We start from the raw sequence: 10,905 nt of genomic DNA, 5'->3' as shown, positions 1-10,905 counted from the left end.
AAAACCATGACAATTAGGCTAAGACAAACTTCCAGCAGTGATTTCTTCAGTTGAAGAATTTGAGGAAGCAAGCATGCTTATTCATTTGATATGTCAATGCAACTACTCCATACAGAATCTTTCAGTAACACTGGAAAAAGAAGTTTAATTATATATATCCCGTTGTGGTAATACTCATTCTTTCAACGTGTTTTTGAAAGAAAGAAAAAAAGAAGTTCAGTACTTTAATAAGGCCTTTTTCTTTCAATGTTATCATCCCATCCGTTGCTGCAACATAAAGATGTGGTATGAAGAATTTCCCATTTCAAAGAATGCCTTGTATCCCCATCAGCGAAGTAGGCACACTGGGAACCCAGCCAGGATGTGGGAATGGCTTCCTATAAAACTGAGTTTTTATATGTATGTTAAAACGGAATTCTACCTGTATCTGCAGTAGTTTAGATTTACTAAATGTGTTCTGCCCTTCAAGAGCACGTTGCTAAACATTCGGGGAATTCTTTCATTTTCCCATTTTTGTAAAGAGATAATAGATTCTAAAACAAATTTCCAAAGATTGTGACAGTAGTTGAGGTACATTTATGGAGGTGTTTTAATACTTTCTTGGGTTAGAAAAGTTGATGCGAACCAAACTCAAAAATTCTATAGCGTGCCTCGGGAACTCTGTTTAAATACACCCCAGAACTGTTCTAAGCACCATCGGATTTCTTCACCCAGGAAATAGAAAATATTAACCAGTAAAATAACACAGGCAGGTTTTTAGGAGGGTTGAGAAGGGTGGAATTAAGTTGCCGGGCAAAGCAGGACAGTCGTCAAATCCGCACTTCGGGTTTGTGGGTTCTCACTCTTCCCCTCCTCCCCTACCCCCAACGCCGAAGCAGTGCTGGGGAGGGGGCAAGATGGGCGAGGCAGAGATTCTCCAAAATCGCCAGTTTTTCTCCCAGCTCTGCGCACCTGCCGCTCCCACTCAGTGCGGTCGCGGCTAAGTTCCCGCAGGCCGCCTGGGACCAAAGGGCAAGGGGCGCACCTGGCGCACCCGCCTCGCCTGCGGGGGCGAGGACGGCGCCCAGATTAGTGGGCCGAGGGCGCTCTCTATTTTTTTTCAAGTCAGCCTCCCGGAGGATGTTGGATTTGGCGGGGTATGCTCTTTGAAATACTATATTGGGAACCTCACACATTAAAAAAGAATTTTTTTTTAAATTGCAAATCTTCCCGGTTCACTTGGCAGCTGGAGAGCAGGCCCGAGGCGGCGTCCCCTCCCGCCCTCCACCCCCGTTTCCCTCCTTCCCGCCCCCTCCCCCCGCCCTGAGCGGGACTCGCGGGAGCCGCCCCCTCCCGGGCGCCCACTTGGTTCCTCCCAGCTGCCGTGTGAATGGGCCGCCCTCCGGATTCCGCGGAGGGGGCGGCGGGAAGAGGCCGAGCCCGGGTCCCGGCGGCCGCCGCCCCCGCCCCCGCCCCGCGGCGGCCCACGCCGGGATCTGCGTCACTCGGCCGCGCGTGGGCGGGAGCCGGAGCGGCGAATGTAGCAAGAGCGGAATCTCCCAATGTGACAGCGCGCGGGGGGTGGAGGCGGCGGAGGCGGGCGGGGGAGGGGGAGGGTGCAGCGCGCGCCGGGAGGAGAAGGGAAGGGAGGAGGAGGGAGGACGCGGCGGGGGAGGTGCGGCTGCCACCGCCCGCGCGCCGGAGCCCTGAGGAGCCGCCGCCGCCAACGCGGCCAAGCGGAGCGCCGTCGGGGCTGGCGGGCAGGAAGGAGCGGCGGGTCCGAGCTGGGGGGGAAGCAGGGAGAGCGCGCCCACCACCTTCCCTTCCCCCCTCGATGGGAGCGGGGGCGTCCCGGCCGCCGCTGCCGCCTGAGGAGGGAGAGCTGGGGGCCGTCACTTTGGAGTTGGGGCTGAGCAGTCCTCGCGGGAGAGTGTGCCAAGACCGCTGCAGCCGCTGGCCGAGTACGTACCTGCTCGCTGTCTGCCAAGTGCGAGACGCGTTGGCGCTCGTGAGGCGGCGGGCGAACTTGGGGCGGCAGAGTCGCCGGGCCGCGCGGGCACTCGGGGGCCGGCGTCCTGGGGAGCGGGCCCCGCGCGGCCGCCACCGGAAGGAGAGGGCGGCATCTGGCTCGTGTGGGCGATTCCCGGAGATATTCGGTGCGCCGGGGCAGCGAGAAGAGGGCGAGCAAGGCAGCGGGCCTGGGTTGTGCGTCTTTCCTCCGAGAGAGCCGGGGGAGCGAGTCCATTCTAACGCGACTGGGGTCGTCGCGCGGGGCTCGGGGGTGCGTGGTGTATTGTGCGTGGTGGGTGTTCGCGCTGGCCCCTGACTTTTGCAGCCACCTTCCCCAGGGGGGGAATCTTTTTGTTGATTTGTTTACTTTATAGAAATGTTACACTCAGTCTTAATTTTTCTCCTGGGTATCCTCTCCTTCCAAATGTAGTTTTCTTTTTAAAAGCGGAAGGAGAGTTTTGCTTGGAAGTGGCTTACAGAAACTTGGCACCAAGGTGTAGGGAAGCGAGAGACTCGTGCTCACTAAGGCCGAGTGTGGAATTTGCAAACACATGTGGGACATAAAAGCCTTGGATGCAGGCAGAGGTGTGTGATCTTATTCATGGAGAAACATTGCAAGTGCTATCAGGTTTATGGCTTTCAATCTCAGGGTTCACAAGGCTTAAGATATGAAACGACACTTCCAAGTAAGCCTAAAAATATAAAAATATTCCGAGGTCTTGGAAAAGAATAATTGAGTTGGAAGATGCAGGTATAGATTCTGCAGACCAAGTTTGCAGCAGGTTATCTGAAGGAATCTTTGACTTGCATGTAGCTTTATCCCACCACACTCATTGGGATCCGTAAGGCATGGAAAATTTGGGGTAACTCAATTTCAGATTGCATCCCAAAGAATTGACTTGGAGTAACCTGTCACTACCAATTGGTTTGCCAGTGACGTGTCTGCAAACTCAAGGAGTGCAAAGATCAGAAGCTGAGAGGGAAATTCTCAGATCTTGTTTAAAAATATTTTGGCAGTTTTAATAGATAATATTAGATTGCATAGGAACAGAGGAACGGAATTTAAAATAGATTAGTCACGTAGGAAATGCTAGGCTGTTTTGTTAGAAAAGTGTGCACACAGTGAATTACCTTTTTAGATTTTCACTTTTTTGAAGATTTTCCCTTGTGAAACATACCAAATTATGACACGTCACAATTTATGTGTGGGTTTTAAGGAGAAATATTGGAAAAGGATGCATAGGACTTTCTCTATTTTGGGTGAAGGCTTAAAAGAGCTGCTTCTAACCTAAGTGCCAGTAGAAGTGGGCTCTTAGATTCAAGGGTATCCTTTTTCCTCCATCTTTCAATATCATTTGAGACATTTAATATTGTCCTTTAAGCTTAAAAATTATGTTATACCCCTAGGTATTAAAATACATATAAAAGTCCTCTTAAGAATGTATAGCTGTCTGGCAAGGTCAGCCTTCTTTGTTCTTGTTGGGGTGTTGGATGCTGGAAAATTAGGTCTTGAAAGAAAATAATTTCAAGGAACCATGGGAAAGTTTCTTGTTTTAATTTTATTAGTTTAGCATCTTGCACAAAAGTTAATATGCCATGCTGGTATTAGAAAAATCTCCTATTCCTTGTCTCTGGTGATCTCTGTTATATGTGAATTAATCCATATTAATAATAATAACATTGAGGCATTGTAGACTTTTAATTTTATTTCATTCTGCCTGCTAATTGTGGATATAATTAAAATGACAGAAATCCTTAGGAATACTAAACCTGATAAAAGAAGATTTAGTGAGTTTATGTGTCTAATAAGTAATTTGATATATTAATTAAATCTCATCCTTTTTCAGAATTATTGATATAATTTAATCTCAACTAAAATAGTTTAGAATTTTCCTTTTTTTGTGACTATTAAGGAACACCCATTTTCCTATAGGAAAGTTAATAGATTTTCATTCCTCTGAGAATCAGCTAAAGCTTCCGATATTTTAATCACACTTTAAGGACATAATGGTTTATTATTAAGGATTTTGGGGGTTTGCATTGTGGATGCTCTGAAAGAAGAAATTAAATGTATTACAAAGTGGGAGAGACCTTTGAAGAATCTATTGCATGAGCTTTAAATATTTAAAGTAAAAGGTAGTTGAATGGAAACAAATATGGCAGGTTTGTGTGTCTCTTGACCTAGACTCTTTTCTAAGACTTGGGTCTCATCTATTCCATTAGAAGTCTGTTTATTTTTGTTGGTGCTCTTCATGTGCATTATGAATATGATGTTTTATGCTTTATATTTCTTTCATGGAAAGGACCATTTTATAATGTTTTGAACAGTTTAGATCTTGCTAATGTATAATTGTCTTGCATATGAATATTTCATCATGGAGTTCTTTAAATCTATTAAGGAATAAATAATCCCCATTCAGGCATAATAAAAGGTCCCTAGCCCCTTTGCTTTGGATTTAGTTTTATCTTACCTGCTTCTTTCATACTTTTCAGTAGAATGAAGATTAGCACAGTTACGATATTAAATGCAAATTTCCTTTTTGATCTGACATGTTCAAAAAACTAGTACAATAGTAGAATGTCTTAAACTCTCTTAAACTTAATAATGGAACAAGTGGGAAATCAGAGAAGTTGATGCTGGGAAAAAATAGTAATCCTCATCTTGTCAGAATTCTCACAGCTAAAACATACCATTAGGGTTTCAAATAGTTTGTCATTTCTCAATACATTCTGTTTAGGGGGCTGCACGTTAATTTGCACAGTACATTAATTTAATTTTAAAGAGAAATTTCTTTTTTTTTCTTTCTTTAACATTTATTTATTTTTTAGTGACACAGAAAGACAGAGCATGAGCAGGGGAGGGGCAGAGAGAGAGGGAGGCACAGAATCCGAAGCAGGCTCCAAGTTCCGAGGCATCAGCACAGAGCCTGACGCGGGGCTTAAATTCACGAACCGCGAGATCATGACCTGAGCCAAAGTTGGACGCTTAACTGACTGAGCCACCCAGGCGCCCCAAAGAGAAATTTCTGAAAAAAGTGATAACATTTATATACACTACATGCATTCTGTGTGCTCAGGGGACAATGTTTCTTGAATGATTTGGCTGTGAGTTAATTGAAGAATTTCCAGCCGTATCCTATAAAATACCTATGTTAATGCGTAGTTATTGTTTAATTGAAAAAATAAATCTAATATAATGTTTTTCTAATTTAATAGATTAAACTTAAGCATTGGATACTTTAATTAAAACTTTAAGGGGTCTGTAAGACATTTTCTCCAGCTTCATTCAGAAATCAGAAAAAATCAATAGGAGGGAACATTTTTTAAGTTTCCCAAGTTACGACTAATATCCATTAGGAGCTATATGTTTAATTCACAGCTATGACAGCAATGAGATCCAGAATACCTTAAGATCACTAAATGCTTAGTAGTAAATGTGTTTAAGTAAATTATTTGGCACTTGGAACATACAGGAGTTAGTGCCTAGGCCAAGTCTGCAGTCTTAAGTGTAAGCCATGATGTAACTAAACTTAATTATTTTAACTTGAGTTGTAGGACTAGGATGAAAGTTAGAATTCATTTCCTAGGCTTAAGGCTCATCCATTCCTAAGCCCAGTTCTGGCTTTTCGTAAACCTTTTGTGTTTCAACCTGTGTTGTAACCCACTGAGCCCTTCTCCCCAGGCCCTATACCTTTAAGCTACAGTCTTCCAAACTTGGTGGTACTTCAGAGGCTTTAAATGCAGTCTCTACCCTCAAGTTTCCTGTTTTTTCCTTACCATTTCCAGTCCCTATCTTTCATTCCTTTGGCACACACTGGATCTCATCTAGATGTTAAGAGGAAAACAGTCTGGTGGAACTAATTCACCTTAATCTGTAAATGACTCATGAGCTAACTTCCCAAGTTTTTTTCACATTTTTTATAAATCTGTAAGAAGCTGCTGTTAACTTAGACAATTTTAAAGTAAAAATTTCAGCCTGTGTTGGGAGGAAGGAATTTATAGTCCTTTGCATAAAAAATCAGTCACATTTTACTGGGATTTTGCCCTTGCTTTCTCCTCACTGCTGGAAGAGTCTCTCCTCTTTGGAATGCCACCGACTTCACAAAAGTGTGTATATTTCCTATGTCATGAAGAGGAGGATTCAAGAGTAGTGATTATGAGGGGCGCCTGGGTGGCGCAGTCGGTTAAGCGTCCGACTTCAGCCAGGTCACGATCTCGCGGTCCGTGAGTTCGAGCCCCGCGTCAGGCTCTGGGCTGATGGCTCGGAGCCTGGAGCCTGTTTCCGATTCTGTGTCTCCCTCTCTCTCTGCCCCTCCCCCGTTCATGCTCTGTCTCTCTCTGTCCCAAAAAAAAAAATAAATAAATAAACGTTGAAAAAAAAAAAAAAGAGTAGTGATTATGAATCCATTTGGTATTTGTTATTTGAGGATAGCTTCTATTGCATTTTTATTTGTAGAAATGGAGGGAAAAGATTTCTCTTTCATGATCTCTTAAAATGCTGGTGCTGGGTCTGGACTAACACATGAAGTATATTCTAACACTAATCATGTGTAGTTTCTGCATCAGGGAATGCATCCTTTGATCTCTTGGAAAAATAGCCATGTTATGGGAATCAACCATACAGCCTTATGAGAAATAAATATTGAGGATGAGAGAATGTAGGAGATTATAGGGAAAGTAACAGCTAAAGCACTGTTACTAGATTCGAAATTCTTCAGGACACCAATTTACACAGAGAGCATCCCTTTTGGTATGTGAAAGGGGGCCAATGATCAGATTTTGTCTCAAATGTTGGTTTCATTCAACAGCAGCCTTCATAGAGACTTTATTCTACATTGAGCACTTTGCTAGGAACAGAGGGGGATAACAAGGCCGGTTCCTACCCTCAGGGAGCTTATAGCCTGACAGTAACCTGTTCCGCAGAGCCAGGTGGGGTTGCTTCTCTGTTCTGTGGCTTCTTATGTATAACACTTAGAATGGCATTTGTCACAGTGTTTAAGTGTCTGCTTATCTGTCTTCCTACCTGTCTTCCTACTCCCTCTTAACTCATTCCCCATGAAGGTCATCTTTCTTCCAGATCCCCAGGACTAGGTCAGTAACTGGCATATTTGAATAAGTGGGGAAAAAATGAGACAGGAAGTAGTGTGGGGTTCAGAGAAGGGAGAGGACACCTACACCAAGGGGGTGTGGGAAAGGCTTTATGGAAAAGGCTAGTGGAGGTGGGTGGGAGGGAGCGTGCCTGGCACAGGGGCAGGGAAGTGGGAGGCACATTCGAGGAATGCCCGGTGTATCAGTTTGGCATGAGCACAGGGGCATGTTTGGGACCAGAGAGAAGGCTGGAAAGGTAGGTTTGGGTCTGGGATGCCTGTATGAGTAGTTTGGATTTCTTTCCCTTGCAGTGGGGGCATTTGCACAGGTGGAGTAAAGAGGAAGATCTTTAGGAAGATAAAGTAGGTATTGCAGTATGGGATGTATTGAAGGTAAGGGGGAGCTGTTTTCAAAGTTGAAGCAAGAAGCAGTCAAAACTAGAATTGGGTGCTTTTGAGGCAGAGAAAGAAAAAGGGTGGTGATGTGGTTTAAAGAGATGAGGATTTGAGAAAGGAAGAGGAAAACAAAGATGAAAGAGTAGTGGCGCAACTAAAGAAATAAGAGTTGGGAAGAGTAGATTTGGGAGTGTGGAAGAAGGGAGGAAAATGTGAAGTTTTGACAATTTCCAGGTAGTAGGTGAAATGCGAAATTATCAGAAAAATGATTTGGTCTGATGGTTCTCAAAACTTTTCAGTTACGAAGATTATTTTTTTAATTAAAAAATTGCACATGTTCATTGATAATTTTTAGTATTTTTGAGTGAGAAACATATACTGTAATGACAACAGCTACTGTGACCACTTCGACCACTACTGTGAATTCGCTTACACTTTTTTTTTTTAATTTTTTTTTTTTTTTTTTAGCGTTTATTTATTTTTGAGACAGAGAGAGACAGAGCATGAGCAGGGGAGGGTCAGAGAGAGAGGGAGACACAGAATCTGAAACAGGCTCCAGGCTCTGAGCTATCAGCACAGAGCCCGACGCGGGGCTCGAACTCACGGACCGTGAGATCATGACCTGAGCCGAAGTCGGCCGCTCAACCGACTGAGCCACCCAGGCGCCCCTGAATTCGGTTACACTTTTAAATAAGTTTATTATTTTATTAAATCACAAAGTGTTTACTTTCATTTACAAAGTAGGCCTGTGTGAAAGGCATGTTTTTTACTCACTAGCCAGTGCTTGTTGCACATTTGCCAGTAACCCCATGGTCCCTGGCACTGGTCCAATCTTCAGATAACGATTTGGAGGTCAGTCTGCTTTTTGTGATAATTGAAGCCTGGGAGTGGTTGAGATTCTCTTTTGATGGAGAATATGGAAAGACAATAGAAAAGAGATTTAATGTAAAAGTTTAGAGAACTCTTTCACTTAAGGAAGGCATTGCCATTACCAAAGTCTGGCATAGAGTGTTTCATGGAGTTCTGTCAAGCTGCAGAGAGGTTAAAGAGAGAGGCTAATGATAATAGCTGCCTGAGAGTTTTGATAGAGTTGTATGACCAGGAGGCAGGCTGAAGCTTCTTGGAATGGATTCAGGCAGGTTTAAGGGAAAGGTTCGTTTCTCTAGTGACCAGTAAAGGCCTCTGTCCTACACTAAATGCCAGAGAAGTTTTGTTTCCTGTAGCCATATTAAGTGCTTCGTTGTGGTTCAAGGACAAAATAGTAGGAGTTGACCTGTCAAGTTTTCTGGGCCAAGCTAACCCCTTATTTTATTGAGCATAATTCAAATCTGACAGGTGACTGATGGTATCCAGTAAGGAAGCAAAGTGAGTTTGTTTTTAAGGTTCTGTAACAATTATTACCATTAAAAATAGATTAATGAATAACAAATGGCCTTAACTGAATCCATTGTTGTTTAATTCCTCTTCCTCTTGAACTGACCAGGCTGAGAACATTCAAGCTAGTACAAGTGGAGGTTTGCTGTATATAGGCAGCAGGCCTTTGGTTGAGATTTTGAATGCAGTAAAATTTAGTAACCGGTTTCTCTTAACTTTGGAATTCATAAAAAGGTCAGACTCAGCATGGTTGTTTCAGCATCCTACAAAGGCCAGGTAGCAGTAGTTTTCAGCTGAGTAGATTTACTATACAATTAGCTACCTGCTTATCGTGTTGTCGTTCGGATCTTTTTATATTTACTAAAGATTGGAGAGATGTAGATAGATGCTTGCTCTTGACTTGTTTGACCTTCATGTTGAAGCATGAATAGATACAGCGTTTGTAAAAACAGAAAATCTCATCTTATAAGAATTTTCTTTTAAATCAAATCAAGTTAATGTATGAAGTGGTGGGTGTTTAAATTATCACAACTGGCTTTTTTGTAGGAAACTGAAACATTCTCCTAAAGCAAAAGCTTAAGGAGAAAACTCCTTTCCCAGCAGTCAGTGTGGGCCTTTAGAAGCCTCCTGGGACTCTAAATAGTTGACTTATTTATCTTTCATCTGGTATCTTGACTTTGGAAATGCACATTTGGTCCTATCAGTCATTACGGAGGCAGTATGATAATTACTGCTTTCTTAATGGCACTACTTTCTTACCCCCTTAGGAACTAGAGGGTTTCTTTTCTTTCTAGGTAAAGATGAGAAAGGATAGACATTTTAAATTAATATTTTCCAAACTTATAGACTTAATGTCAGAAGAATAAAACTTAAGTTTGGGTCTTTAGTTCTTAAGTTTTTTCTCTTTTATATTTGTCTAACATATATTCCTTTCCTTTCTTATTGCTAATAAAAAGATTCAAAAACTATTCTTACAGATTTTCTCATGTAGTCTTTCCTTTATTGTATAATTTGGGGGAGCACATATGATGAAATCATCACAAACCTTGCAAAGTTATAGTCCTTTTATTAAAAAGATTGTGTGTGTACCTGTACTTTTTTTTTTTTTTTTTTTTTTGTATACTCTTGAGCTGAAAGTCTTTGAAGCTCTTGCATTAGGTGCATGATGGGAAAGGAGGTTTCCTTTTTTCTACCTCAGACACTTTCTAGAAGTCCTTCTATTTGGTATAATGTAGTTCAATACAGACTTTATCTTGCGTCTGTAGTTCCAAAGAACTGTGTTCTTAGGGGTTAGTGTCCAGCTGGATGAAACGCTCTCTCCCTGGAGAGGCTCCCTGGAGTGGGAGGGCAAGCGGATCCTCTTGTGGGTGATTTGGAAGATGCGAGAATGTTTTTATCCAGAGGGCTGAGGTGGCATGAATATGAAGGTAGACTTAAAAAATCTGGATGATCACAATATGTAGGAGTTTGTGGTACCCAGAAGGTATACTAAATAGGGATCTTCTAGTGTATGTTGCCAAATTTATCAAATCATGAGTCTCCTAGGGTACAACTCTATGACGTAGGAAATTGTATTTTTTAGTAGCACCCCAAGTGATGGCTGCTGCTCCCCAATTAAATTGTTTTTTTTATATCCCTTATAAAGGGATATAACCCTTGGTGACAGGTCATCAAGTCACCTGGCAATACCCTGGTAAAATAAAGAACCATAAAATTTGAGGAAGTCACTACTTGATCCAAGCAGATTGTGGATGACACAGAGGTCCCCTTAGAAGTCAGTCCTTAGGGTGTTAGGGAGTTACATTCTTCTTCAATGGGATGACTGAGACTAGGATTTTGTATAGCATTCTGGTCGATGACATAAAACAGAAGTCCCAGATTTGGTGACCTCCTGGCCTTTAGAGATGTTCCTAAGACTCCTCTGCCTGCCGTATCTCCCAGTTAACTGTTGCTTTGTACAGTTTTGAGTTGCAAGTGGAGCTTCCGTTTTCCTCTGATGTCCATACTCTTTTGGCTTTCGGTAACTTTCTCCATGGAGGGCTATAGGATACTTTTTAAT

General features: G+C 42.6%; 1 protein-coding gene across 3 annotated transcripts in view; it reads left to right on the top strand.

The window, feature by feature from the left end:
- The first annotated feature begins 1,602 nt into the window (after window positions 1-1,602).
- NAB1 (NGFI-A binding protein 1) overlaps window positions 1,603-10,905 on the top strand; it is a 44,799-nt gene continuing 35,496 nt past the window's right edge. For 2 of the 3 annotated variants that reach the window (XM_058711132.1, XM_058711113.1), the window contains exon 1: window positions 1,603-1,940. The gene's annotated coding sequence lies outside the window, so the exon portion shown is untranslated. Of the gene's footprint in view, window positions 1,941-2,029; window positions 2,136-10,905 lie in introns of those variants that run through there. The other variant, XM_058711123.1, reaches the window with a different exon arrangement.

The sequence above is a fragment of the Neofelis nebulosa genome, chromosome 2 (assembly GCF_028018385.1).
Source record: "Neofelis nebulosa isolate mNeoNeb1 chromosome 2, mNeoNeb1.pri, whole genome shotgun sequence".
In the NCBI taxonomy this organism is placed as follows: domain Eukaryota; kingdom Metazoa; phylum Chordata; class Mammalia; order Carnivora; family Felidae; genus Neofelis; species Neofelis nebulosa.
Note: the sequence above shows the minus strand (reverse complement) of the source record. Positions and strands in the feature narration are given on the sequence as shown.